The following is a 24912-nucleotide window of genomic DNA, read 5'->3' as shown; positions in this document are numbered from 1 at the left end:
TTACTGTAGGAACTGCTGTCACTGAGCTGGAATCCTTAAACACAATGGGGATGACAGGATCCCGAGTTGGCAGAAGCCAGGTGGCAGCACTTAATCACCAAAGACAGGGTAGACGTGGGTATTATAATAGACAACAAACTCAAAGGAGGCATCAAAATTATATGACACGCAGAGATTTGTGGCATTGGCTAGTAAATCATGGGGTGCCTAGAAATACAATAGAAGGGCAGCCTACTAAATTCTTGTTGGAGCTGTATAAACAAAAGAATTCTAGGTCAAGGGAACAGAAGTCTAACCTGAATTACAAAAACACAGAGTCACGGCCCCTTAATCAATTTCCAGACTTGAAACAGTTTACAGACCCTGAGCCCCTTGAATGAAGGGGAGGCCAGGTCCCTATGGGGAAGAAACCTGTTACACTCCCACAAATTTATACTGTTAACCTTCCTCTAAGTCTTCCCCAAGGAGACCGACGGCCTTTTACCAGGGTAACTGTGCATTGGGGAAAAGGAAATGATCAGATATTTTGGGGATTATTAGACACTGGTTCAGAAGTGACATTAATTCCAGGGGACCCAAAACGTCACTCTGGACCACCAGTCAGAGTGGGGGCTTATGGAGGCCAGGTGATCAATGGAGTTTTAGCTCAGGTCCGTCTCACAGTGGGTCCAGTGGGCCCCCGGACCCATCCTGTAGTTATTTCCCCAGTTCCGGAATGTATAATTGGCATAGACATACTGAGCAACTGGCAGAATCCCCACGTTGGTTCTCTAACTCGTGCAGTGAGGGCTATTATGGTGGGAAAGGCCAAGTGGAAGCCACTAGAACTGCCCCTACCAAGCAAAATAGTAAATCAAAAGCAATACCGTATTCCTGGAGGGATTGCAGAGATTACTGCCACTCTTAAGGACTTGAAAAATGCAGGGGTGGTGATTCCCACCACATCCCCATTCAACTCTCCTATTTGGCCTGTGCAGAAAACAGATGGGTCTTGGAGAATGACAGTGGATTATCGTAAACTCAACCAGGTGGTAACTCCAATTGCAGCTGCTGTTCCAGATGTAGTATCATTGCTTGAGCAAATCAATACATCCCCTGGTACCTGGTATGCAGCTATTGATCTGGCAAATACTTTTTTCTCAATAGCTATTAGTAAGGACCACCAGAAACAGTTTGCTTTCAGCTGGCAAGGTCAGCAATATACTTTCACTGTCCTACCTCAGGGGTATATCAACTCTCCAGCCCTATGTCATAATCTTGTTCGCAGAGACCTTGATCGTTTCTCCCTCCCACAAGACATCACACTGGTCCATTATATTGATGATATCATGTTGATTGGACCTAGTGAGCAAGAAGTAGCAACTACTCTAGATTTACTGGTAAGGCATTTGCGTGTCAGAGGATGGGAGATAAATCCAACAAAAATACAGGGGCCTTCCACCTCAGTAAAATTTCTAGGTGTCCAGTGGTGTGGGGCATGTCGAGATATCCCTTCTAAGGTGAAGGATAAATTGCTGCATCTGGCCCCTCCCACAACCAAAAAAGAGGCACAACGCCTAGTGGGTCTTTTTGGATTTTGGTGACAACATATTCCTCATTTGGGTGTGCTACTCCAGCCCATTTATCGAGTGACCAGAAAAGCTGCTAATTTTGAGTGGGGACCTGAACAAGAGGAGGCTCTGCGACAGGTCCAGGCTGCTGTGCAAGCTGCTCTGCCACTTGGGCCATATGATCCAGCAGATCCAATGGTGCTGGAAGTGTCAGTGGCAAATAGAGATGCTGTCTGGAGCCTTTGGCAGGCCCCTATAGGAGAATCACAACGCAGACCCTTAGGATTTTGGAGCAAAGCCTTACCATCTGCTGCAGATAACTACTCTCCTTTTGAGAAACAGCTTTTGGCCTGCTACTGGGCCTTAGTAGAGACTGAACGCTTAACCATGGGCCACCAAGTTACCATGAGACCTGAGTTGCCTATCATGAGTTGGGTGCTGTCTGACCCACCAAGCCATAAAGTTGGGCGTGCACAGCAGCACTCTATTGTAAAGTGGAAATGGTATATACGAGATAGAGCCAGAGCAGGTCCTGAAGGCACAAGTAAGTTACATGAAGAAGTGGCACAAATGCCCATGGTTTCCACTCCTGCTGCCACATTACCTTCTCTTTCCCAGACCAGAGCTATGGCCTCTTGGGGAGTTCCTTACAGTGAATTGACTGAGGAAGAGAAAACTCGGGCCTGGTTTACAGATGGCTCAGCACGATATGCAGGTACCACCCGAAAGTGGACAGCTGCAGCATTACAACCCCTTTCTGGGGTGTCCTTGAAGGACAGTGGTGAGGGGAAATCCTCCCAGTGGGCAGAACTTCGAGCAGTGCACCTGGTTGTTCATTTTGCTTGGAAGGAAAACTGGCCAGAGGTGCGTTTGTATACTGACTCATGGGCTGTTGCTAATGGTTTGGCTGGATGGTCAGGGACTTGGAAAGACCATAATTGGAAAATTGGTGACAAAGAGGTCTGGGGAATAAGCATGTGGATAGACCTTTCTGAGTGGGCTAAAAACATGAAGATATTTGTGTCCCATGTGAATGCACACCAGAGGGTGACTTCAGCAGAGGAAAATTTTAATAATCAAGTGGATAAGATGACCCGTTCTGTGGATACCAGTCAGCCTCTTTCCCCAGCAACTCCTGTTATTGCCCAATGGGCTCATGAACAAAGTGCTCATGGTGGTAGGGATGGAGGTTATGCATGGGCTCAGCAACATGGGCTTCCACTCACCAAGGCTGACCTGGCTACAGCCACTGCTGAGTGCCCAATCTGCCAGGAGCAGATCCAATGGTGCAGATTGGTGATCCAATCTGCCAGGAGCAGAGACCCACACTCAGCCCCCGATATGGCACCATTCCCGAGGTGACCAGCCAGCTACATGGTGGCAGGTTGATTACATTGGACCACTCCCTTCATGGAAGGGGCAGCGATTTGTTCTAACTGGAATGGACACATACTCTGGATATGGGTTTGCTTTCCCTGCACACAATGCTTCTGCCAAAACTACTATCCATGGGCTTACAGAATGCCTTATCCATCGTCATGGTATTCCACATAGCATTGCTTCGGATCAAGGAACACACTTCACAGCAAATGAAGTGCGGGAATGGGCACATGCTCATGGAATTCTCTGGTCTTACCATGTTCCCCATCATCCAGAAGCTGCTGGATTGATAGAACGGTGGAATGGCCTTCTGAAAACTCAATTACAGTGCCAACTAGGTGGCAAAAACTTGAAAGGCTGGGGTAATGTTCTCCAGGAAGCTGTGTATGCTCTGAAACAGCGTCTGCTGTATGGTGCTGTTTCTCCCATAGCCAGGATCCATGGGTCCAGGAACCAAGGGGTGGAAATGGGTGTGGTGCCACTCACTATTACTCCTAGTGATCCACTAGGAAAATTTTTGCTTCCTGTCCCTGCTACCCTGAGTTCTGCTGGTCTACAGGTTTTAGTTCCAAAATGTTCTCCAGGAGAAACAACAGTGATACCACTGAACTGGAAGTTAAGATTGCCACCTGGCCACTTTGGGCTACTTATGCCTCTGGATCAACACACCAAGAAAGGGATTACATTATTGTCTGGGGTAAGTGACCCTGACTATCAGAAGGAAGTAGGACTGCAACTACATAATGGAGGTAAAGAAGAGTTTTCTTGGAATATAGGAGATCCCCTGGGGCGTCTATTAGTACTACCATGCCCTGTGATTAAAATCAATGGAAAACTGCAACAACACAATCCAGGCAGGACCACTAATGGCTCTGAGACTTCAGGAATGAAGGTTTGGGTCACCCCACCAGGCAAAGAACCATGGCCAGCTGAAGTGCTTGCTGAGGGGAAAGGGAACATGGAATGGGTAGTGGAAGAAGGTAGTGATAAATATGAACTTCGACCACGTGATCAGTTACAGAAACGAGGACTGTAATGCTGTTTTGTTTGTGTTATACTATTTAAGTTGTAAGATATCAAGTTTAAGAATGAATGTTGCCCAAGGATTTGCACGCTATTCTGGAGAGATTTAATGTGTTTCCATTTATATGCAGGACAGTTGAGTATTGTCAGGTAAAAGAAAAAATGTGTGCTTATTTGTTTTCATTTGGAAATTAAGTATGGTCTAAGGTGATGTATATATATATATATGTGCCAAGTTGACAAGGGGTGGACTGTCATGGTTAGGGACAGGTGTCAACTTGGCGAAGTTGTGGTACCTGTTCATCTGATTGGGCAAGCGCTGGCCTGTCTGTTGCAATGAGGACATTTCATAGGATTAGGTCATGATCACGTCAGCTACATCCACAGCTGATTCCATTTGTAATCAGCCAAAGGGGAGTGTCTTCTGCAATTAGTGATGCTAAATACAATCATGGGAAGCCTTTTAAGGAGGACTCAGAGGAGACAGGTTGCATTCCTGCTTTGGCTGGTGAGCCTCTCCTGTGGAGTTCGTCCAGGCCATCCATTGGAGTCATCGGCTTCGCAGCCTGCCCTGTGGATTTTGGACTCTGCGTTCCTACGGTCACGTGAAACACTTTCATAAATTTTATATTTGCAAGTGTTCCCTGTTGATTCTGTTTCTCTAGAGAACCCTAACTAATACACCTCATATTCCCCTATTATTGATACTTAGGTTTATTATACTGCCTTGGTCAAAACTGATGAGAGAATATTACAATGTCACTGTTAACTATACTCCTTAGTTTGCATTAATTTCATTTTTCCATATACCACCTGTGCTGGTCTGAAAGGATTTATGTACCCTAGAAAAGCCATGTTTTAATCCTAATCAATCTTGCAGGAGCAACAGTTTCTTCTAATCCCTATTCAGCACTATAGGTTGGAAACTTGATGAGATTATCTCCATGAAGAGGTGACTCAATAAATTGTGGGTATTAAAGTTGATTAGATGGAGATATGTCTCCACCCATTCTACATGGGCCTTGATTAGTTTACTGGAATTCTTTAAAAGAGGAAGTGCTCAGGAGAAAGCTTCAGAATGACATAGCCATGAGAAGCAGAGTCCATCAGCCAGCAACCTTTGGAGATGAAGAAGGAGAAACCCCCCAGGGAGCTTCATGAAACAAGAAGCCAGGAGAGAAAGCTAGCAGACTGTCGCCATTTTCACCACATGCCTTCCCAGTTGAGAGAAAAACGCTGGCTGTCATCGGCCTTCTGGAACCAAGGTATCTTTTCCTGGATGCCTTAGCTTGGACATTTTAATGGACTTGCTTTAACTGGGACATTTTCGCAGCCTTAGAAGTATAAACTAGCAACTTATTAAATTTCCCCTTTTTAAAAGCCATTCTATTTCTGGTATATTGCATTCCAGCAGCTAGCAAACTAGAACATCACCCTACTATGAACACCCTGTAATAGTGATGTACAATTATTCAAGTTCATGTAAGAACTTTTTTATATTTGTACAATTAACCATAATCATCATCTACTACATGGTTCACTATGTTACACAGTCCCATTTTTATCCTCTAGTTTTCCTTATAGTGACATACATGACCCTAGCCTACCCTTCAACCATAACAGTATTGTGCTATTCATCTTCGAACATGTACAATCAACCTTATTAAACATTCTTTGCAGATTAAGGGCATCATCTGCCCACTCTCTACCACATTTTCTATCTCCTGATAACTTATACTTAAGATTTTAACCCCCAGAGTTTGCTCATTACAATTAGTTCATATTAGTCAGACCATACATTATTTGTCCTTTTGTGTCTGACTTATCTTGCTAAAGATATGACTTCAAGGTTCATCCACATTGTCGCATGCTCAGGAATTCATTCCTTACCACTGCATAATATTCCATTGTATGTATATATTACAGTTTGTTTATCCATTCATCCACTGATGGACACTTGGGCTGTAGCTATCTATCGGCAATCATGAATACAGCCACTTAAACACTAGTGTGAAAATGTCTATTCACATCCTTGCTTTCAGTTCTTTTGAGTATATACCTCGCAATGGGACTGCTGAATCATACAGCAGTTCTACACTCAACTTCTTGAGGACCACCAAACTATCTTCCAGAGAGCCTACACCATTCGACATTCCCACCACTAGTGAATAAGTGTTCCTATTTCCCCAGATCCTCTCCAGAACTTGTAGGTTTCTTTCTTTCTTTTTTTTTTTTTAATTATGACCATTCTAGGAGGTATGAAATAGTCTCTTATTGTGGTTTGATTTGAATTTCCCTAATAGCTAGTGATGCCGAGGATCTTTTCATGTGCTTTTTACCATTTGTATTACCTCTTTAAAGAAATGTCTATTCATATATACCCATTTTTGAATTGGGTTGTCTTTTTACTGTTGAGTTGTAGGATTTCTTTATATATTCTGGACACTAAATTCTCAGATATGTGTTTTCCAAATATTTTCTACCATTGAGTACACCGTCTGTTCTAGTTTGCTAGCTGCCGGAATGCAACACACCAGAGACGGATTGGCTTTTAATAAAAGGGGATTTATTTTGTTAGTTCTTCAGAGGAAAGGCAGCTAACTTTCCACTGAGGTTCTTTCTTACATGGAAGGCACAGGACGGTCTCTGCTGGTCTTCTCTCCAGGCCCCTGGGTTCCAACAACTTTCCCCGGGGTGACTTCTTTCTGCATCTCCAAAGGCCTGGGCTGAGCTGCAAGTTCTGAGATGAGGAATGCCGAGCTGCTTAGCTGTGCTACGTTGCAATCTCTCATTTAAGCACCAGCCAATTAAGTCAAACGTCACTCATTGCAGCAGATACGCCTCCTAGCCAACTGCAGATGTAATTAGCAACAGATGAGGTTCATGTACCATTGACTTATGTCCACAGCAACAAGACTAGGTATGCTCACCTGGCCAAGTTGACAACTGAATCTAACTAACACACCATCTCTTCACCTTCACTGTCCTTTGAAGCACAAAAGTATGCAATTTTGAGGAAAACCCATTTACTATTTCTTCTTTTATTTGTGCTCTGGGTGTAAGGTCTAAGAAACCACCTTCTACCACAAGATCTTTAAGATATTTCCCTACATTTTCTTCTAAAAGTTTTATGGTCTTAGCTCTAACGTTTAGGTCTTTGGTCCATTCTGAATTAATACTTACCTAAGAGTTCTTCCTTCATTCTTTCAGATATAGATGTCCAGTTCTCCCATCACCATTTTTTGATGAGACTATTCTGTCCCAGTTGAGGGATTTGGCCACTTTGTCAAAAATCAATTGACCATAGATTTAAGGGTCTATTTCTGAACATCAGTTAAGTTCCATTGGCCCATATATCTACTCTTATGCCAATACCATGATGTTTTGACCACCGTGGCTTTGTAGTATGCTTTGAAGTCAGGAAGTGTGAAACCTCAAACTTCGTTTTTTCTCCTCAAGATGTTTTTGGCTATTTAGGGCACCTTGCCCTTCCAAATAATTTTGATGATTGGTATTGAATTAAATATGTGAGTCAATTTGGGGAGAACTGACGTCTCAACTATATGTAGTCTTTCAATTCAGGAACACACATGGTATGTATTTCCACCTAATTAAGCCTTCCTTGATTTCATTTAGCAATGTTTGATGTTTTTCTGTGTAAAGATACTTTACACCCTTAAGTTTATTCCTAGATATGTGAGATTCTTTTACCTGCTATTGTTAATGGATTTTTTCCTTAATTTCTTCTTCATTACTCATTACTAGTGCATAGAAACTCTACCGATTTTTGTGTGTTGATCTTAAATACCACTACTATGATAACTTGCTTAGTAGCTCTGGCAGCTTTTTGTAGATTTTTCTGGGCTTTCTAAAGATCAAGTCCTCTGCAAACAGTGAAAGTTTTACTTTTTCTTTTCCAATGTAGATGTCTTTTATTTCTTTTTCTTGCCTAATGATTTGGCTACAACTTCCAGTTGAATAACAGTGGTAGAAGTGACCATTCTTGTCTTGTTCTAGACCTTAGAGGAAAAGCTTTCATTGAGCATGATGTTAGCTGTGGGTTTTTCATTATACCCTTTATCATACTGAGGAAGTTTTCTTCTATTTTTTTTACATTTCAAAGTGTTTTGATCAAGAGTGGATGCTGGATTTTGTCAAATGCCCTTTTCACATCAATAAGACGATCATGTGGTTCCTCCTTTGATTTGTTACTGTAGTATCTCATGTTAATTGATTTTCTTGTGTTGAACCACCCTTGCATACCTAGGATAAAACCCACTTGGTGATGGTGTATAAATTCTTTTGATGTGCTGTTGGATTCAATTTGCAAGTATTTTGTTGAGTATTTTTACATCTATATTTATTAGAGAAATTGGTCTGTAATTTTCTTTTCTTGTAATATCTTTATCTGGCTTTGGTATTAGGGTAATGCTGGCTTCACAGAATGAGTTAGGTTGTATTCTCTCCTCTTCCATTTTTTTGAAGAGCATGAGGAGGATTGGTATTTCTTCATGGGATGCTTGGACCTGTGAAGTCATCTGGTCCTCGGCTTTTCTTTTTTGGGAGATTTTTGCTGGCTAGTCTCTACCTGTGATTTGTCTGTTGAGTCAGTGTAGGTTGTTCATGTATTTCTAGGGGGTTTTCCATTTAATATAAATTGTCCAGTTTGTTGGCCTATAGTTGCTCATAGTAACCTCTTTTGGTCTTTTTTCTTTCAATGGGGTCAGGAATAATGTCTTCCCTTTCATTTCTGATTTTATTTATTTGCATCTTCTTTTTTTCTTTGTCCAAAAAAAAAAAAGACAGTTTGTCAATATTATTGATTTTATCAAGCAACTTCTGTGTTTGATAATTCTGTATATTGTTTTTTATTCTCAATTTTGTTTATTTCTGCTTTAATCTTTGCTATTTCTTTCCTTCTGCTTCCTTTGGTTTTAGTTTGCAGTTCTTTTTCTAGTTCCTCCAGATGTACAGTTAGATCTTTGATTTTAGCTCATTCTTCTTTTTCAATGTAAACATTCAGGGTCATAAATTTTCCTCTTAGCACTGCCTTTGTTGCACCCCATAAGTTTTGGTATGTTGTATTCTCATTTTGATTTGTCTGAAGATATTCACTGCTTTCTCTTGCAATTTCTTTGACCCATTGATTGTTCAAGAGTGTGTTATTTAATTTCCTCATATTTATTGATTTTCCAGTTCTCTACCTGCTATTGATTGGCTTCATTCTACTGTCATCAGAGAAAATGCTTTACATAATTTTAATCTTATTAAATAAACTGAGACTTGTTTTATGACCTAACATGCAATCTATCCTGGAGAATAATCCATGTACACTCCAGAAGAATGTTTATCCTGTAGTTTGTGGGTACAAAGTTCTGCATACCTCTTTTAGGTCTAGCTCACTTATCATATTATTCAAGTTCTCTGTTTCCTTATTGATCTTCTGTCTGTATACTCTAATTATTGATAAAAGTGGTATATTGAAGTCTCCAACATTCTACAACTCCAATATTGTAGAGGTGTCTATTTCTCTCTTCAGTTTTGCCAGTGTGTGTCTCAGGTAGATTGGGGCACCATGTATAGATACATCAATATGTATGATTTTTATTAATTCTTGGTGGATTGACCTTTTTATTAATATATAAATATTGACCCTTTTATTAATACGTAATGTCCTTCTTTGCCTCTTATAACAGCTCTTGACTTAAGGTTTATTTTATATTATATTAGTATAGGTATCCTAGCTCCTTTTTTGGTTACTATTCGTATGGATTAATATTTTCCATTGTTTCACTTTCAACCTATTTGTATCTTCAGGTCTAAGATGAGTCTCTTGTAAACAAGATATAGTTTGATCATGTTTTTTTTTTTTATCATTCTACCAACTGTGTCTTTTGACTGGGGAGTTTAATCCATCAACATTCAATGTTATTACTGTAAAGTAATAGCAGTTTGTGTAGGTTTGATAGTGTTGTATACCCCAGAAAAGCCATGTCTTTTTCCTGATCCAAGCTTGTGGGGGCAGCCATATTTCTTTTAATCCTGATTCAATATTGGAGGGTGAAAACCCTCTGACTGGATTGCTTTCATGCAAATGTGACACATCTGTTGTGAATGGGACCTTTTGATTAGATGGGGATGTGACTCTGCCCATTCAGGGTAGACCCTGATTAGTTAAATGGAGTCCTTTAAAAGAGGAGACATTTGGAGAAATCTCAGATGCAGATGCAGATACAGACATTTGGAAATGCAGAAGCCCCAGGAGACACCAGGAACTGAGAGAATCCACAAACGCTAGACAGCAGCCAGAGCCAAGAGAGATACACACATTTGGAGATGCTTGGAGTGCCCAAAGAGAGAGCAGGTGCCTGGACACTGATGTTTGGAGATGCAGAGCCCAGTTGACATCACCATGCACTTTCCCATGAGATGCTCAGCAAGCCAGAGCCCAAAGATTTGCCCCAGGGGAGCAAAGTGAAGGCCCTCAGATTGTGGAGAGAGGAAACCACTAGCATCAGAAGCCGGAAGCAGTGAAAAGAGGAACAAGGATCAGCTGACACCAGCCACATGCCTTCCCATTAACAGATATCAGCCTTTCTTAAATCAAAAAGAAGGTAACCTCTTGTTGGTGCCTTAATTTGGACATTTTTATGGCCTTAGAACTGTAAACGTGTAACTCAATAAATTACCTTTATAAAAGCCAACCATTTCTGGTACATTGCATTTCAGGCAGCATTAACAAACTAAAACACAGCCAGATACGGTTTTGTTTTTTTTAAAAAAAACCTCTTATAGTTTCTTTATTTGGATTAGATATTTCATATAGAGCAGTTAATCCAGAAAAATACAGTTTAAAAAATCAACAGACAATGCTCCCTGTTACAACACCTCCTAACCCGTTTGATTACACAAATCAATCTACACTAGTAACGTAAAAAGAAATTCTCAAATTTAGCAATATCATTTTCCAACCAACATCCATCTGACTTATATAAGGGTTTTCACTATTCATACCGTAGAGTTAGAATTCTATAATAATTTTTTTCTAATGTATTCTGTACATATTAAATAACCGAAATGGTTCCTCTTGTAGTGCATTTACCATTTAGCAAATCTATTCAATATTTTTCCAGTATCTACTCACATTACAGTGATTTGCCTGTAAATGTAATTAAAATCTGAAAGAACACAGTTAACTTTCCCAAATAATGGCCTATTTCTGGAAGAAGCCTAATATTCACAGAAAAGATTACTTATACCAATACTTAGACTATGATTAGAAATATAGGGTTAGAATGTACTCTGAGACTAAACAGCCAATTCTATACATAAGCTAAAGGGCATTAAGTCTTTAGCCTATATTTATACCAATGTCCATCTCCAAAGGGTCATACCAAGTACTCAGTATGGCACTACATATAATTGGGCCTGTTAACTAGAAATCAGTGTAGCACCGACAACCCAAAACTATCTTTGAGGTAACTTGTACTAAATAAAAACTTCAGTATATCAGTGTTTTAAGTAATATTAGTGTACTGCCAAAATAAGCAATCAATTATCCAGTAAGGGTGCTGTGCAACAGGGTAGAAGATGGCAAGCCTTTGTCAAGGGAGCACATCTGGGCTATAATGAACTTTAGTATTTATGACTGCCACTGCATGCAGAAACCCAGAAAAAGAAATGTTTCAAAATTGATATACTTCATTTTGTGTTAAATGCCCAAGAGCATTTTTAAAATAACTGGTAGCAAGTATTATTCTATTAAGTGATGAACTTACAAATTATGAGAAAAAATTCATTATTCAGTTTGAGGGAAAAAAATGTTGCTCTTTTTTTTCCAAATTATTTAGTGTATAAGAAGTCTGATGAGAATTGTAATATTTGATTTTTACTTAAATTCTGAGTATTATATGCAAACATTCAGTGTAAAGTTAATCCAAGATTATATACAATTATATCTACTCTCAAGAAAGCAGCAAATATGAGGACTTAACATACGTTAACTCTCTCCTTCCCTTCTGGTCCCTCAAAAAAGTTCAAAATCAAAGAGTCCTACTGTTTGGTTCAAAAACAAAATAGTTATTGTATAAAAATTTGAAATCTTATGGAATCCAGCTGCTATTCCACAGATTCTATCTTCATTAATAATCAATGTCCAAAGATGGAGCTTAGTTCTGCAAGAATTAATTCCAAAATCTGATTTTGGTTCACAGTATGAACTGCTGTATTACCAGTCTCCTTCTCTGTCTTTAATAAAGTAGGACCCGAAATAATAGCTATACTCTGATAGATCACTCAGTTTTTTCCTCCATTTTCTATAACTCTTGATATTTCTAAACAGAATCCGCATCGTGTCTTGATTTGGCTTTGGCAACTGTTTCATTAAGTCTTTAACAGCAGCAATTCATTGTCTTGGTTCTTATTTAACTGCAAAATCATTAAAATGATTAAATGTGAAAAGAGGTTCTGATAATTACTGAAATAACATTTTGAGTGCTCCAGCGTGGACATGAATAACCTCCCATTTACATCATTCAAATCCAATTTTCTTATCGTAATTGACTGCAAATATCAGCTTCTGGATCACTGCAAGGTTGACACTTACTCTGTAGATTTCATCAACATCCAAAATGTGTTATTCAACATGTTCAATGCATAACTTCACAAATTGTGACACTATGCCATTCTCTCTGACAGAAATTGGATCCAAATACTTGATCCTTAATATAACCTTTTTCATAAACAGCTTGCAAAATAGAGAGCTGTGTAAGAAACTTCTTTTAAGTTTTTTTTTTTTTTTTTTTGATCCCAAAGAATCTATGATAGCTACTTTGGTGGAATGAAGTTTTTTAGGATCCTTATGGTTCTTTCCTTTATCATGCTTTTCTATTCCTGGTGAATTTCGGTATCTCCTCTTCAATTGCTTCATCAGTGTCTACTGCCTCATTATTGATAGTACTACTAATAACTTTAAATCAATCATTAATAACAGTGTTATTATCAGACTGACTTAGCAATTCTGTTCCCTGATGGGTTTTTAGCTCAAATACATTCTTTTTGCTGGATTTATTCTTCAAACCCTTCTCCATCATTGCCCCCTTGAAGTTCACTGTGAACTCTGGTTTGGACTCATTACTCCTAAACCAATCCGTGTATTTCCTTGAGTCTTGGTAAAAAGGAAAGATGAACCCTGCAATACTGCCCAAGAAGACAACCAGTTCTTTTGAAACTTTTACCCACTTTGAGTAATTTTTGTTACATTTAATAATCCATATTTCTCTTGACCCTTGTCATTGCTGTCTGATTGTCCTGTGTCTCTACTTTGTTATCACTATTGGTTCTTGCAGCTGTCTATCCAGGCTCCTACTTATATTCTGCTGCTAGAAGGAGGCATTATACTTTGGCAGGTCCATTCCAACCAAGATCCATCTGCACTGTAGTAATATTGTCTACCTTGGTTATCAACATGCTTGAGCCACTCAATCTCCTGGACTTTGCAATCTCCTTTGCTTATGGTTGCACCCCTAGTCCACTGAGCAGAATTCCAAGTTTTTTCCTGTATTCCTCTATCAGAATAATAATGCCCTAACTACCTTTATGAGTTTCCCATCCTCCATTAATCTGAATTTCTGGGCTCCCAGGAAGAGGGGGAAGAGAAGACTATGAGGTATTCAGTTCTTGGAGATTAGCGCAGATGGGAGAATCTGGCCTCCCTTGATTTGGAGGTGTAGTTGCCCTTATCTGTTCAGTAGAGCTGCTGCTAAATTTATCACCAGATACAGAATGTTGATGTATTCTTTCTAAGCCTTCTCCTGCAAAATCAGAGGACTGTTCCTTGGAGTTGTTTTTCTCCATGTTCAAAAACTCCAGACCCGGAAAGTGACCAAATAAATGTGTCCTATTCTGGCTGAGCACTTTAGGATAATGTAATTCACTGTTAAACTTTCCATTATTATGGGTCATGTACCAGTTTAGGCTGAGTCTGACCTTGGCTACAAGTGAGTCCAAAATTCTGAATGGCATTATAAATAAAGCATGTTCTTGAACTGAAGATAATATGATGGCTTTCTAAAACTTGAAAGCTCAGGCTATTTGTTCACATTTTCTGTTGATCTCTGAAGATGTTGACTCAGTATCATTTTCATGGGATTATTTGGCAGTCTAACTGCCTGTTTAACAGGTGGCATTAGAGCTTTGCAGGTGACCTCCTTGACATACTGGGTGGGCACATAAAATGCCTTAAAATTCTCACCTGGTTTGACGTGCCATCAATCATCATTTGTCATCTTCACCAAGATGTATCATTCTCCATGTTTTATCACAATCTTTCTGTCTTTTGCTTCATCTTCATAACAGTGCCAGTTTGAAGCTATTATGTACCCCAGAAAAAACATGTACTATAATCTTCATTCAATATTGCTGAGTGGGATCTTTCTGATTGTTCCCATGGAGATGTGACCCACCCAACTGTAGGGAACTTCTGATCAGAAGGTTTCCATGGAGATGTGTCTCCACCCATTCAAGGTGGAGTTGCTTATTGGAGTTCTTTAAGAGGGAACCACTTTGGAAAAAGCTTTAGAGCCACCTGAACCAACAGAGCCCATACAGTCAGAGAACGTTGGTGCGGAAGGAAACTACCCACCCCCTCCTAGGGAAGTCTTATGAAATGAGGAGAGAAAGCTAGCAGATAACGCCATGTGCCCTCCCAGCTGAAAGAGAAACCCCAACTTCAACAGCTCTTTCTTTGGAGTAAAGGTATCTTTCCCTCAATGCCTTAATTTGGATACTTTCATGGCCTTAGAACTGTAAACTTGCAACTTATTAAATTCCCCTTTTTAAAAGCCATTCCAGTTCTGGCATTTTGCATTCTGGCAGCTTGCAAACATTTTTATAGCCTTGCTTTAACTGGGACATTCTCGTGGGCTTAGAAATGTAAACCAGCAATTTAACAAATTTCCCCTTATAAAAGGTGTTCCAGTTCTGGCACATTAGTTAGTAGTTCCCAGCAGCTTACTAACTGAAACAAATTCTAGTACCAGAGAAGTGAGGTGCTGTTGCAGTATGTAAATACCAAACATGCTGGAATAGTTTTTTAAATGGATAATGGGAAGATTTTGGAGAAATTGTGATGGGCCTGATAAAGAAGGCCTAGAGTGCTCTGAAGAGACTGGTGATAGAAATGTGGACTCTAAAGATACCTCTGATGAGGCTTTAGGCAGAAATGAGGAATGTGCCATTGCAAACTGGAAAAAAGGCAACCCTTGTTTTAAAGTGGCACAGAAGCTTGCAATGTTAGATGGAAATTAAAATTTAAAGGTGACAACCCAGGATACTTACTTACCTGAGGAGATTTCCCAATTTAATGTGGAGTACAGCCTGTTTTCTCCTTGCAGCTTATAGTAAAATGCGAGCGGAAAGAGATAAGTTCAGAACTGAACTCTTGGGTACAAAGAAAACAGAAATTGGCGTCCTGGAAAACTGTGGGCTTCCAGAAAGTGATACCCCAGTGAATAGGGCCCCTTATGAGGATTTATCCATGCACGGAAGTAGTCAGCTGTTACAGGAAAAGTGAAGATTGGAGATGGAGTTAAACAGAAAGGATTTGTAGAAAGTCTTTTTGTCTGATGGGCATGATCCCAGCATACTGCATAGAAAACCTACAAGAGTGTTGTGGGATCTGTATAAAAGGAACCACTGCCAGTCTGGATGAAAAAGGACAAAGTAAAGGAAAAAGGTCATCAGAGGCAGAACCACAGACGCTACGGTCTGGAGTCAGGAAATTTCTGGCCAAGAGAGCAGACCCACCCATACACTTGGAGAGGGTGAGTTTGCCTTGAAAGCAGAGAGTGGGTCTTTCACCTCACTGTTCTGGAAGAGCTATGCCCCAGGCCTTGGAGAGGGTGGAATACATTCCTTGGGGACAGGGCAGAGCCTGGATGCCACCCCATTGTTTGGGAGGGGTTGAGCATGCACCCTGGAGATGGCAGAGATCCCGGGAACTGCCCCAAAGCTTGAAGAGGGTGGAGCCAAGATAAAAGTTGTCTCCCTGATATCCCCCAAGGTTGCATGTGGAGAGAGTTGGGCCACTACATATCCCTTGGAAAGCACCAGATATGGTTTTTATTTATCATATCTTTTTTTTGTCTTTCTTTTCCTTTATTGCAGGCTCCTTAACTGTATAGTTCATCTTTCATGATGTATGTGTCTGATCCCTTTCTCATTTCTGTTTCTGTATATTTTAAAGATACTTTCTTTGTAGTTGCCCTGGAGTTTGTATTACACAACTTACACCTATAACCTGTTAAATTGAAAAGATACCAAATTATCTTAGCTTCAATAGCATATACTCTCTCAGCTCCCTCTGTTTCTCCTCTGTATAGTGCTTTCCTCTCACATTGCATCTTTATGTTTTGCATGCCCATTATCAGGAAACATGACTTTTGCTGTTCAGTTGTATTCTTGATTCTCATAGGAATTTAAAAATAGGGTTAAAAAATTGAGGGTTCAGTACTATTGAGTTTTGCTTTGACTCTTTTCATTACTTTTACTGAAGATCTTTACTTCTTCATACTACTACAAGTCACTCTTTTCCTGTCTTTTTCTTTCAGTCTGCAAAACTCCTTTTAGTAATCCTTGGAGGGAAGGTCTTTTGTTTACAAACTCTCTCAGTTTCTGTTTTTCTGTGGATATTTTAAACTCTACCCTATTTTTAAAGAACACTTTTGCCAGATAAAAATTTTGGCTGGTGGTTTTTCTCTTTAACTACTTTAAATATTTTATTTCACTGCCTTCTTACCTCCATGATTTCTGATGAGAAATCAGCACCTAATCTTATTACTGTTTCCTGGCCCTGGTATGTGATTAATCATTTTTCTCTTGCTGTTTTCAGAATTCTCTATCTTTGACATATAACATTCTGATATGTATGTGTCTCGGTCTATTAGAGTTTATTTTGTTTGGAGTACAATGTGCTTCTTGGACATGCATATATATGTTGTTCATACAAGTTGGGAAATTTTCAGTCATTATTTCCTCAAATATTCTTTCTGCCCCTTTCCCTTCCACTTATCCTTCTTGGACACTCATGATGCAGCATATGTTTGTACACTTTAGGCTGTCACTCAAGTCCCTGAGATGTTGATTAATTTTTTCTATTCTTTTCTCTGTTCTTCTGATTGTTATTGTCCTGTCTTCTAGTTTGTTCATTCTTTTGTCTGCCTGTTCACATCTGCTGCTGTATGTCTCTAACGTATTTTTTCAACTCCATTATTATGCCTTTCATCTCCATAATTTTTGCTATGCTTCTTTTTAAACTTTCAGATTCTTCTTTATGTTCACATATTGTCTTCTTAATATCCTTTAGCTCTATATCTACCACTAGTTTATTTATATCCATTTAGAATTGATTTAGGAGATTTGTTTGAATTTCTTTGATTAGCTGTTCCAACTTCTGAATCTCCTCTGAAGTTTTAATTTATTTCCTTGACTGAGGTATATCTTCCTATTTCTTAATATGGCTTGTAACTTTCTGCTGATGTCTGGGAATCTGATTATTTCCATATGTTAACTCCATGGTCAGTGTCTCCCTCTTGCCTTGGGTTTTATTGTTGCTTGGCTTTTCTATTAAGGCTCTTCTTTGACACCTGGTCCAATTTATTCTAGAGCTTTATAAGTAATCTGTGTTTAACTGTTCAGATTTTCTCAGCATTTCTACACATGATTCTTGTCCAGGACATGTGATGCAATTTTGTCTTTTTTTTTGGGAGAGTGGGTGCATGGTCCAGGACTTGAACCCAGGTCTCCCGCATGAAAGGTAGGCATTCTAACCACTAAACTACCTGTGCATCCATGTGATGCATTTTAAGAATGCCCTTTGTGTATACAACTGTTTCACCTACAGGAGAAATTTCCTTTTCCTCTATTCTTTTTCTGGAAATCTTGATCTGTTCTGTTTATTTTGGTGCAAGATTTTCTCCCCAGCTCCTACGATCTGTTTAAATTCTCTCCCTCACTGTGTCTCCTTTTCACTATACTTTTCAGTTCTGGAACCAGTCCTGCCTTACAACCATTCAATTCTCCACCCCACCATTTTTTTTCCATGAGGCTTTCCCACCTCTGGTTTCTTCCCCATTAGCATATCCAGCTCTGGGGAGCCAGACAGTGTGATCTGTTTTGCATTTAGGTGGTCCAGCAAGCACAGTCTGGACTGAATGTGTACATTTCTCACCAACAGTTCTGCCATGGTCTCTTTTTATTTCCCTGAGGGTACTTTTCTATGTGGCAACACTCACCTGCTTGTGCTCCACCTTGAGTCTCCATGTATAATGAATTTTTAATTGCTGCTGTGAATTGCATCTGCAACAGGAGAGACCTTTGTCATGTTGCTTCTGTGCAATCCCCAAGCTACATGGAACCAAGTAAGGAGGAATGGTCAGGAATGGCAGGTCTAGGATGCAAATGCAAATCTCCTACCTGATTTTGGTGTTTTTCTTTTCTTCAATTCAGCATTTCTGAGTTCTTCTTCAGTCCCTTTCCTACTCCAGAGATCCAAGTGGGATTTGTCCTTTTATTAGTTGATTCTAAGGGGAGACATTTCCAGGGAATGTCTTACATTGCCATATTGATGACATCACTCTCTCCTTCACTTGCTTTTCTTTTGATCAGTTTGGAACACAGTGCATTTTTTAAACACACTGAAAGACACCTGACAGGTAACCAGACAAATAAACTGATCTTAAGATTTACCAATTCACACCAACATTCACAGTCTGTATCAACATTTACAGCTTTTTCACCCAATGAGAACTATATCTGATGTTTACCTGTAATGTGTATACATTCACAGAAGCAAGAGACCTTGGGAAGAATTAGATAGAAAGGAGCTGAAAACAGGAACCAACTGCGCAAGGGCGTGTGTGCAGATTTAGTGAAACTCCAATTCCTCCAAAGTTCGCAGATTTTCTGAAAGGTCAGCCATTAGGAACTCATCAAGCAGCTGCGGCATTTGCAAGAGCTTTGTTAGTAATCTTGTACGCTTTCAGAAGCCCCAGAAGAGTAATATGAGGCTCTGTACTATTTCCAAAAGAAGGAAACCCTAAATGTGCCAGCTGTAGATGTTAGAAGATGACTGGCACTTAAGATAGAAGAGTCATCTGCAAGGCTACTTGGCTTAAATGTCTTTGCCACGGGCGGGCCACGGTGGCTCAGCAGGTAAGAATGCTTGCCTGCCAAGCCCGAGGACCAGGGTTCGATTTCCAGTGCCTGCCCATGTAAAAAAAAAAAAATCTTTGCCATGGGCTAGGGGAAGCTGCAGGAAGGGAGGGAGAGGGTGGGAAAGAAGTTAAAAGCACCACTGTGTACACTCAGAGAGGAACATTCATTGTAATGCATGCCATTCCCACCCACTTTCATTACACGTTGTGTTTCTGGGTAACCAACAGACAAGAAAGACAGCAAGTGGGACATCACCTTCACTTTCAAAAGATTCTTTCTTCCCCCAATTTTGAGATATATTCACATACCACACAAACCATCCAAAGTATACAAGCACTGGCTTACCGTATCATGGCAGTTGTGTGTACATTCCCAAGATCAATTTTAGAACATTTTCATTGCTCCAGAACAGAAATAAAAATAAAAAATAAAACCCAAATCCTCCCATATCCCTTATCTCCTCCTATTGTTGACACACAGTACTAGTGTAGTAAATTTACTATTGAAAGAACATTAAAATTTCTTAGCTATAGTCGATAGTTTACAACAGCTATGTGTTTTTTCCCATATAACTTCTATTTTTTTTAACATTGGTAATAGTTCATGCAAGAACTTATTTACATACATGAGTTTAAACAACCATTTTCAATCAAATTCACCTACAATATGTCACTATTACTTATAATCCCAATAACAAGCTACCACCACCTCTATCTATTCCCAAATATTTAAGTTCAAACTTGTTAATAGTTCTGTACATGTTAGGTAATCACTTCCCCTTCTCTAGCATGTCTATCTCTAGGTACTCTATAGTCTACAGTTTAAGACTCTTAAGCCTATATATTTCAGTTAGTTAATATTAGTGAAATCAAACAATATCTGCCCTTTTCCATATGGCTTATTTCACTCAGCATTATATCCTCAAGGTTCATTCATGTTGTCACATGCTTCAGGACCTCATTTCTTCTTATTGCTGCATAATATTCCAGCATATATCTATACACCTGTTTTAGTTTGCTAGCTGCTGGAATGCAATCTACCAGAAAAAGAATGGCTTTTAAAAGGGGTAAGTTGCAAATTTACATTCTAAGGCAGTAAAAATGTCCCAATTAAAGCAAGTCTATAAAAATGTCTAAATTAAGGCACCAACAAAAGGTTACCATCACTTAAGAAAGACCAATGAAGTTCAGGGTTTCTCTTTTAACTGGAAAGGCACATGGCAAACATGGCAACACCTGCTAGCTTTCTCTCCAGGTTTCTTGTTTCACGAAACTTCCCCCAGGGGTGTATACCTTCTTCATCTCCAAAGGTCTCTGACTGAGTGGGCTCTTGTGGTTCTTGTGGCTCTCCCTGTGGCTCTGAAGCTTTTTCCAAAATGCTTCCTCTTTTAAAGGATTCTGCTAAATTAATCAAGACCCACCTGGAATGGGTGGAGTCACATCTCCCTCTAATCAAAAGTTAAATACTTACAATTGTGTGAGTCACATCTCTATGGAGATAATATAATCAAGTTTTCAACCTACAGCATTGGATAGGAATTAAAAGAAATGCCTGCCTCCACAAAATGGATCAGATTAAAACATGGCTTTCTCTAGGGTACATAATCCTTTCAAACTAGCATAACTACTTTTGTTTATTCACTCATCTGTTGATTAATTCCTGGATTGTTCCATCTTTTGGTGATTGTGAATAATGTTGCCGTGAACATTGGTGAGCAAATGCCTGTTCATGTCCCTGATTCATATCTTCTGGGTATATACTGAGTAGTAGAATTGCTGGGTCATAGGACAATTCAATATTTAGTTTTCTAAGGAACTGTCAAACTGTCTTCCACAGTGGCTGTGCCATTTTATATTTCCATCAGCAGTGAGTAACTTTTCCTATTTCTTGAAAGATATTTTTGTTAGATAAATAATCCAAGGTTGGTGGGTTTTCTCCTTTGAACACTTTAAATATTTTGCTCCACTCTCTTCTTGCTTGCATGGTTTCTGGAGAGAAGTCTGTTGTGATTGCTTTTGACCTTGTTCCTGTATAAGGTAAGGTGTCTCTTGGTTTTGTTTTTCTGGCTTCTATCATTTTCTCTTTTATCTCTGATTTTTTCAGTTTGAATATAATATACCTAGGTGTAGATTTTCTGGTATTTATCCTGCTTGGTGTTTTTCTAAGCTTCCCGGATCTATAGTTTGGTGTCTGTCATTGTTTTGGGAAAATTCTTAGCCATTATTATTTCAAATACCTCCATTTCTTTCTCTTTTCCATCTTCTTTCTGGTATTCTTTACATATATATTGTCACGTCTTTTGTAATTATCCCTCAGTTCATGGATAGTCTGTTCCTTTCTTTTTCCATTCATTTTTCTCTTTGCTTTTCAATTTGGGAAGCTTCTATCAACATATCTTTGGGGTCTCTGATTCTTCCCTCTACTATCTCTAGTCTACTCATGGGCCCATCAAAGTCATTCTTCATTTCTGTTAGTATTTTTTATTTCTAGCATTTCCTTTTGATACTTTCTTAGAGTTTCATATCTTTCTGCTTAATTATTCAACTGTCTTTATAGTTCAGTTTTCCCTGAGAGCTCTTAGAATATTAATCACAGTTATTTTAAATTCTCAGTTTGATAATTCCCCAAATCTCTTTCATATCTGAGTCTGATTTTGAAGCTTGTTCGTTGTTCTCAGACTTTGTCTTTTACCTTTTCATATGTCTTCTAAGTTTTTGCTGACTATGATGCACTGGTTAAAAAGAACTGAGGTAAACAGGCCTTTAGCGTGAAGTTTTATGCTTGTCTCACTAGGAGTTAGGCTGTCTTTACTATTTGCTGCAGCTGTTATCAGAGGTGAAATTTCCTCTGGTGTCCTTATTTCTGTCTCTCCTGTTGTCTTTGGCTTTCCCTAGAGACTCCTTCCTAAGTAGAATGTAAGCGTTGCAATTCTTTCAGCTATACTTGGGAGATTGATGTGGTGGTAAAATATGTGGGAAGGGGAAATATTCTATAATCCTATGATTAGGTCTCAACCTTTTAGGGAGTCTGTGCCTCCTGATTGTGACTTTCAAAGTACTTCTCAATATCTCTCCACCCCTAAAGTGAGATAGGAAGGCTGAAAGATTTAGACAGGTCCATTTGGCTCTGGTTAAAGTTTCCACTGAAGGCAGACATTTGTAAAGGAGAACAGAATGCTATAGGAATATTTCAAAATGGTTACTTTCCCCTCCCTCTGCCCAAAACGCAAAGGGATTTTTGTCCTGGAGGTAAAACTCACAGAGATGTAGGGGTCCGTAAGACTGGTCCTCTTGTAGTTTTAAACTCCTAAGCTAGTCCACACTGAACTTCTAGCAATTCATCAATTATGGTTTAAGTAAATAAGTGTTACATTAGTATTAGCTCTGGCAGCAGGCTTCTGCTACCAGTAAACTGTGATTCTAGGCATCCACCTGTGCTGGTCTGAAACTACTATGTACCCCAGAAAGGCCATGTTCCCTTTTGTAATCCAGTCTTGTGAGGGTAAACTTATTGTTTGGGGTGGGACCTTTTGATTAGGTTTTTCCATGGAGATGTGATCTATCCAATTGTGGGTGGGTTCTTCATGATTAAGTTATTTCCATGGAGATGCATCTCCACCCAAATCAAAGTGAGTTTTAATCCACTTATGGGAGTCCTTTAAGAGGGAACCATTTTGGAAAAAGCAAAGAGCCAACAAAGAAAGAGACGTTTGGAGATGAAGAAAGAAAATGCCCCTGGGGAAGCAGTTTAAAACCAGAAGCCAAAGGACCAGCAGACACCAGCCATGTGCCTTCTCAGTTGACAGAGATGTTCCAGATGCCATCAGCCTTTCTCGAGTAAAGGTATCTTTCTCTGGATGCCTTAGTTTGGACATTTTTATGGCCTTAAACTGTAAACTTGTAACTTAATAAATTACCTTTATAAAAGCCAAACCATTTCTGGTATATTGCATTCTGGTGGTTTTAACAAACCAAAACAGATTTTGTTACCAGACAAGAGGGGTGCTGTGGTTGGCAAATACCAAAAATGTTGGAATAGGTTTTTATATGGATAAACGGAAGACTCTGGAAGAATGTGATATGTTTGAAAGGAAAGGCCTAGAATGCTTTGAGATTGTTGGTAGAAATATGGATGCTAAAGGTGTTTCCCATGAGGCCTTAGACAGAAAGGATAAATCTGCTACTGCAAAGTGGAAGGAAAGCAATCCTTATTTTAAAGTGGAAGAGAATTTTGGAAAATTATGTGCTGGAATTGGATGGGAGGCAGAATTTGAGAGTGATGAACTTGGATATTTAGCAGAAGAGATTTCCAGACTAAATGTGGAAAATGCAGCCTGATTTCTTCTTGCAGCTTATAGTAAAAAGTGACAGAAAAAAGATAAGCTGAGAACTAAACTCTTGGGTACAAAGAAACCAGAAATTGATGGTCTGGAAAATTCTGGGCTTTTAGAAAGGGAAACACCAGAGAATAGTGCCCCACCTGAGGATTTAACCAAACATGGAACAAGTCAGCCACTCAGAAAAAGCCAGAAGTGGTGGAAATGGTGTCACACAGAAAAGATTTATGAAAGGTCCTATTATTTGATGGATGTGATCCATGTACACTGCATGGAAAACTGACAAGTTTCTTGTAAGACTTTTATAAACAGAACCACTGCCAGCATGGACTAAAAGGGTCAGAAAAGGGACAAATGGAAGGAAAAATTACTTCAAAGTCAGAACCATGGAAGTTAAGGTCTGAAGTCTAGAAATCTCAGGCCAGGGGAGTGGACACACCCAGGCACTTGGAGAGGGGGAGCTTCCCCTGAAGGCAGAGGGCAGGCCTCCTGCCTTGACAGGAAGAGTTTTGGTGTCCTAGGCCTCAGAAAGGGTAGAGTGCATTCCTTGGAGACTGTGGAGAGTCTTCCTGCTGCCCCATTGTTCTAAAAGTGTTGAGCGTGTGCCCTGGAGATGACAGACAATCCAGGTGCTGCTCTGATTCTTGGAGAAGGTGGAGCCACGAAAAAGGTAGTCTCCCCAAAGTTTCCCAAGGTTTCAACTCTCAGTCCAGCATTTGGAGAGAAAAGCATTGCTGCGTAAGCCTTTAGAGCGGGCAGGATTGCCGCTCTATCAAGTCCCAAGGATAAAGGACTCTCAGACTTTGAAATCTAATGGAGTTTGCCCTGCAGGTTTTTGGAATTGTTTGGGTCTGGTGACCCCTGTTTTCCTTCTAATTTCTTCCTATGAAAGTAGGAATATTTATCCTATGACTGCCCGTCCTTTATATATTGGCAGCAGACCACTTGTTCTGAGTTTTCACAGGTTCACGGCCAGAGGAGAATTTTGCCTTAGGACAGACCGTGCCTGTAACTGACGTTGAGGAGTTTCTGTACTGTTCCTGACTTTGTATTGTATTTATACTCCTACTGAAATGGTTTAAGGCTTTTGTGATATTGTGACAGAATGAACATATTTTGCATTTGGAAAGAACATGTCTTTTGGGGGGTCCAGAGAGTGGACTGTGCTGGTTGAAACTGTTATGCACCCCAGAAAAACCATGTTCTTTTTCTTAATTCAATTCTGTGGAGGCAAATATATTGTTTAGGGTGGACCATTTGATTAGGCGGTGTGCTGATTTGAAAGGATGCATGTCCCCTAGAAAAGCCATGCTTTACTCTAAATCCCATTTTGTAAAGGCAGAATAATCCCTATTCAATACTGTATGTAATCAGATCATCTACCTGGAGATGTAACCCAATCAAGAGTGG

General features: G+C 39.6%; 1 protein-coding gene and 1 pseudogene across 8 annotated transcripts in view; both read right to left on the bottom strand.

Annotated features, from left to right (window-relative positions):
- The window catches only part of HYCC1 (hyccin PI4KA lipid kinase complex subunit 1), a 128972-nt gene that overhangs the window by 88210 nt on the left and 15850 nt on the right, over positions 1 to 24912 (bottom strand). Inside the window, exon 1 of one of the 8 annotated variants that reach the window (XM_077122054.1) lies at positions 18426 to 18534. The exons of the other annotated variants lie outside the window; for them this stretch is intronic. The gene's annotated coding sequence lies outside the window, so the exon portion shown is untranslated. Of the gene's footprint in view, positions 1 to 18425; positions 18535 to 24912 lie in introns of those variants that run through there. 8 annotated transcript variants of the gene reach the window in all.
- LOC143650775 (rho GTPase-activating protein 12 pseudogene) lies at positions 12102 to 14347 on the bottom strand (annotated as a pseudogene).

Source organism: Tamandua tetradactyla, chromosome 1, assembly GCF_023851605.1.
Source record: "Tamandua tetradactyla isolate mTamTet1 chromosome 1, mTamTet1.pri, whole genome shotgun sequence".
Classification (NCBI taxonomy): Eukaryota; Metazoa; Chordata; class Mammalia; order Pilosa; family Myrmecophagidae; genus Tamandua; species Tamandua tetradactyla.
The sequence above is the reverse complement of the archived record's forward strand: the minus strand, read 5'-3'. Positions and strand labels throughout refer to the sequence as shown.